The following is a 6,123-nucleotide window of genomic DNA, read 5'->3' on the forward strand; positions in this document are numbered from 1 at the left end:
ACTATGATAAGATTCAAACTTACATCTTCTTTTTCTAAATTTACACTGTCCTTTCTAAATTACCACAACTGCCCATTCTGTAGTACACTTGAGTTAACAAGGCCATTCCTTACTGGTTCTTCAAGTACGTCAACACCCGTGCTAAAACACACCTTCCCAACAACTCTCTGACACCCGAAATTCTTAACTGAGTTTCTACTAATTTCTATATCTAGTATTCCCTTGAACTCAATTCTTGACATTCAATCATTCAGGGAACTATTCAACAAATATCTATTGAAAACCTACTATGTATCCACCATCCCCATCCTAAAACATTTACAATGTAATGGAGGAAACAGAGGTCAATGAAAATAACACAAATAATTGTATAATTACAACTGTGTTAAGTGATATCAAGTGACAGGCTCTTGGGCAGCACATTTATAACAGAGAGCCTTTGTCTGCACACCCTCTCCTCTCCCTGTGCCTTGGTGCCACCTGTATTGTCCCTCTCCTTTTGGTTTGGGTCTGTTATTTTTCACCCCTGGTAAACTACTTAAATCACTCAATCTAATGTTTCTATGGTCAAAATAAAGCAAGGGGTGAGGGCAGGGCTCAAATATTTTAAAAGAAAGAAATCATGTTGCAAACTAGTACCTAGTAATGATCTAATTTTTGTAAGAAGTAATGTCTAATACACACCCAGGAAGAAATCTGGAGAATTAACCATGATTATATCTGCATGGTAGGATTTCCTAGATTTTTGCCCTCTATGTAGGAGTGAGCCCAGATTTTGAGGAGCCTAAAACTTAAATAATGTGGGGGGTTTTCTTTGGGGAAAAAAGATATAAAATTAAAATTGCAAAATCATTTTACATAAGTAGATACATGACCGTAAAAGGAACCCATGTAAATGAGAGGTATGACGTTTAAGCTTTATTATTTTCACAGATAATCCATTTCTGTGTCTATTTTTTAAGTACATATTACTATTTTAATATTAAAAACCTAATAAAGCCATACCTATGAGACCTTTGCTTGACCCTGAAGTCCCAACTATTATACTATTTCTCCCCTCCCCTTTGTAGCCCAATGCCTTGAAGGACAGGTCTGTGCCCACTAACCATCTTGTCACCTGCATCCCCCATTGAAACTCCTCTCATGAGTATGTCCTTCAAACAAATCCTCTTCAGTAGCGATGTGGGAGTCCTAAGGATGTATGTATGCAGAGTACCCTTGGCATTTCAAAGCACATCCCCAGGTACAGTCCTACGTACTCCCCAGAACAACCTGTGAAAATAAAGAGAAGGCAAGCAGCATGCTCCCAATTCTTTGCATCTTCAACCTCACTTACAGGTGTCTCTGTTGAAATCCCTTCATCCCCACCTTTCACCTCAACCATATTCCATTCACTGACTTCCTTCTCCCACTCCCCAGCCGTAAGCATTTCCTCTGTTCACTTCAACAACAACGTTCTCGTCCTACAGCTGGACTTCTCTTACTGGATGAAGAGGGGCATAGTGGCAAGGTCATCAAAGGACAGGAACACAGGTTTTGATGCTAGACAGACCTGGGGAAAGGCATGTCTTATTTTTCTTTGCAACCTCAGTCAATGGCCCTGGGCCCCGTACCATGAGCCGTCGAATGGCGGTGGCCAGGGTCTGGGAGAGCAGGGAATGTGGAGTTGTTTAACGGGTACAGAGTTTCAGTTTGGGAAGATGAAAAATTTCTGGATATGGATGGTGGTGATGGTTGCACAGTGTAAATGTAGTGAATGTCACTGAATTGTACACTTAAAAATGGTAAATTTTATGTTACATGTATTTTATCACATACAATAACTAAATGGTAATACAAATTTTCAAAGTCATTATGAAGACTAGATAAAATAGTGTTTCTCAATAGTCTGTACTTAATGAATAGCATCTTACGCTACTGATATTTTCAGCTTATTCTAAAGTATCTAAACTTCCTAAATGGCCCCGAAATAGTTTCACCTGTATTTTTTTTTAAAAACATGAGCAGTGGAGCCAAATGGCTGAGACTAAAACACGGCTCTACTACATATTAACTGTAAGTAATCTGAATTGTCTGAGCTTCAAAGTACACTCTTTTAAAAAAAATTAATTGGTTTTTTTAGAGAGAGAGGAAGGAAGAAAGGGAGAGAGGGAGAGAGAGAAACATTGATTTGTTAGTCTACTTATTTATGCATTCAGTCCTGGATTCTTGTATGTGCCTTAACCAGGGATCAAGCCTGCAACCTTGGCGTATCATAACCAGTTGAGCTACTATGCCAGGGCTCAAATTACATTTTTTAAAATTGTAGTTAAATACATATAACATACAATGAAACATTTTAACCATTTTCTACTGTGCTGTGAACAGAGCTGCTATGAACATCCCTGTACAAGTTTTGCTTGAACTCCTGTTTTCAATTTTTTGGTCATATACCTAGGAGTGGAATTGCTGGATCACATGGGAATTCTATGTTTAACTTATGGGGAAATGTTCAGGTTCCATTTTAAAGTGGGGATAACAGTAGCACTTAACTCATAGCATTGTTGGGAACATTTTTGAGATAATGCATGTAAAACACTTAGAATAGTATTCAGCATGTAGTAAACACTCCATAATTATTACTTATTATTGACTGTGAATGAATGGGTGGGTGTGTGGATGGATGGATGACTAGAAATCAAGTCAAATGTATTTCCTTAGGCCAGGTTCCACATTACAATAAGTTGTACTCAAGAAACTAAGGAAGAAAAGAATTCCTCTTTTATTTTTATTTTTCCCAGCAACTTTTCTGGAGGGGAAAAAAAACTTTTTCCCTCCCCCACATATTCCACCATTCCACTCAACTAGCCTTACAGGGTCAGACAATAAGTCCATTGACCCGACTATTTTATTAATTTTCCTTGGATATTGATGATGATTTCTAGTTTTTTGTCACTTCTCCTAATTGGCAAGACACAGTGTGGATTTAAGATTAGCAGTTTTATATATTTTTTAAAGATTTTATTTATTTATTTTTAGAGAGAAGGGAAACGAGGGGGAGAGGGAGGGGAAGAAACATCAATGTGAGAGAGAAACATTGATCAGTTGCCTGTCATAGGTGCCCCAACCAGGGACGGAACCCACAGCCTGGCTTGTGCCCGGACAGGGAAATGAATCAGTGACCTTTTGCTTTGCAGGCAGGTGCCCAACCAGCTGAGCCACACTAGTCAGGGCAAGATTAGCAATGTTAACTGCAGATGTTAAAGCATTTTAAAAAAGAAGTTCAGCTAGGGATGATTCACATTGTATTAATAAGCTCTATTGTAAATTTAATAGCCATATATGATCATGTTACGAGGAAGTAAAATTCCATATTTTTAACAATGTAACTTTATAAAAGGAGCTAGAAAAATGAAGATTACATTCCCCTTCCCCCTGCTACAATTTTCTCTTTTCTGCACATTTCAAATTTTCCAGAAATTTAACACTTCAAGCCCACCATTTTAGGAATTTTAGTGAAACTATTTCCTGGGCTGCAAAGATACCTGGCCCATTCGGTTGCACCGAGACCCATTGTGAGTCTGCCTTCTTCGTTGGCATCTGCAGTAAAAGGATCTGATTGATGTGTAGTCCTAGCTAATTTAGGCTCTAGCTACAGATGAACGCATCTGTAGTGACCGCAGCATTTTGTTTTCACCCTCTTCTCAGTCAATCACTATCACATTCTGGCTTCCATACGTGTCTGTGTGCCCTGATCCCTGAGATCAGGAGCCTCTCCCTGCTTCACCTTGTCTCCAGCATCTGGTGCTGGATGCTCACAGGTGCTGCTTCCAGTCCCTGACATGCAACATCCTCCCCACTCCTGTTTACCTTCTGCTTCCACACCTGAATTTCTGAGCCCAATTCGCCACCTTGGAAACTTGACTAAACAGATTGGCAGCAATGAGAAAGACTGAGCCATACTGATCAACATGAGGCCGAGTGGAAATGGGTGTGGTTACGGGGTGTAAATTGATGCAGCCTTTTGGGAAGGCAAGAGGCAGTGTCTGTGAATTATGAAAGGCAGATCCATCCTACTCCTACAAGGATATCCTACAAATGAATTTGAGCAAGTACATAAAGCTGTATCTTAAAGATGCTCTGTGCAGCACTATTTATAGTAGTGAAAAATTACGAATAACCTGAAGGTACTTTAATCAGGTTATTGCATTTTCTGCAAGTTCTGACATTAGAAAGAATGTCTCTGGAAAGGTATAGAAGACTCGTAGCCTTCTGGTTAAAAATGGAAATGTTCCCCCCTCACACCAAGGACCAAAAACCTTCCTTCCATAGCCAGCAAATATTCTTCAAAAAAGAAAAGTTCTAATTCTTAGGTGGTTCTCCCTTATACTGTGCTGAAGTCTACTCACCAGCACTCTGCTCCTGGGTCTGTTTTCTTTCCTGGGGTCTCACAAAGCAAGTCTAACATAAGGTCATGTCATTCATTTTGTCAAAGCTAGGATAGAATATCTGAAAGAACACTTTAGATCAGCAGGATTTTTGGAAGAGCAATTGAACAGAACAGGAGTCTCAAAACAAGTCAACCATGATTACAACACATTATAGACTAATATAGTTAATAAAGACATCCACAGGTATCAAAATATTTACTTGCCCATTCTCATCACAGTGTTACTCATTGAGTGGAATTATTTACTGCACTGACTGTGCTTTCTCACTCACTAAGCAAAGGTCATGCAGGTTTCTTGAGTTTTCTTTAATGTTAGCATGATGTTACCCTTTACCTTTTCTCTGCAGCAAGTGGCAGCCAACTCTGTTGAAATCACTCCACATACATTGCAAAAACACTTTGTAAATTATATAAATATCTAACCATTATGTTGTATGCCCAAAACTAATATAAATTAATAATGTATGTCAACTATAGTTGAAAAAATTAAAAATTAATAAAAATAAATTTAAAAAATATGAAATCACACACACACATATCAAAACATTCTCATCCTACTGGTAGGGAACAACTGGGATAGACTGTTAGTGTGGTAAAAAGGAGCCACATACTAAGTCTGACAAGCTCAAAGGAGGCCTGCATGTTGATCTTACAAATTCAGAGACCAAAAGTAACCACACAGGACGGTCTGAACATAAAAATTCCTAACTAAAACCAGGTCATGACGATAGTCACATCCTAGGCCTGTAGCTTCCCTGACAAAGGTCAGTCTTGACCTTCAGTGAGCCTGTCTGTTGTCTTTTTCTATCTAAGATAACATTCCTTTGAAATGTCAGAGTAATCCCCTTTCCTAGACCTCTCAGGGTACACCCACTCCACCAGAGCACCAGACCACAGAACCCCTCATTTTTTTCTTGTTCCCCAGATACCATCTCTTTGTGCTCTAAATGTTATTAACTATCCTGTACCCACCAATGTCAAAGCCCAGCATTTGTTTATTTTGGCCAAATGCAGACCCTGTTGCTTGCTCTATTCTCTTCAGCAGCAGCACTTGCTAGGCTGTAAGCATTGAGAAGAAGGAGGCTGGAAACAAGCACCATAAACACCTCCTGCCCTTAACAAGTGTCTTAGATTACTAAGCCAGAGAAAAATACAATAAGCCTCTTAAATGTATTATTTTGGATATTGTCAGACATAGAGGTAGGTGTTAACCCCATGAGATTTCCCTGCTTTGCCTTCTTCCACCCCCTTAATCTACCACCAATTAATTTCATGTAGCCTTCCTTACCTCTCCTTTAACTCTAATGTATAAAATAAGCTGCAAAATTGCCACTCTCCAGAGCGTTTTTCTCAACTTATTGAGATTTTGCTTCCCAGCACTTGTCATCAGCTTGGTTCAAATAAACTCATAAAATTTTTCCAAATATTTGGACATTTCTTATGTCAACATTAGAAAGAATATCTCTGGATAGGTACAGAAGACTCACAGGCTTCTGGCTAAAAATGGAGGTGTTCCCCCTGCACCTCAAGAACCAAAGACCTTCCTTCCATGGCCAGCAAGTATTGTTCAAAAAAGAAAAGTAGAAAGAACTTCCCTAATTCCTGACCTTATCTGGTAGCAGCATTGCTTGGGTTATGAATCATTGGGTAGGTGTGTTGGCCAAGGATTGGAAAGGGCAGGCCTGTGTTCCTTT

The sequence above is a fragment of the Pteronotus mesoamericanus genome, unplaced genomic scaffold (genome assembly GCF_021234165.1).
Source record: "Pteronotus mesoamericanus isolate MK-2021 breed Mesoamerican mustached bat unplaced genomic scaffold, CSHL_Meso_final contig_221, whole genome shotgun sequence".
NCBI classification, from domain to species: Eukaryota; Metazoa; Chordata; class Mammalia; order Chiroptera; family Mormoopidae; genus Pteronotus; species Pteronotus mesoamericanus.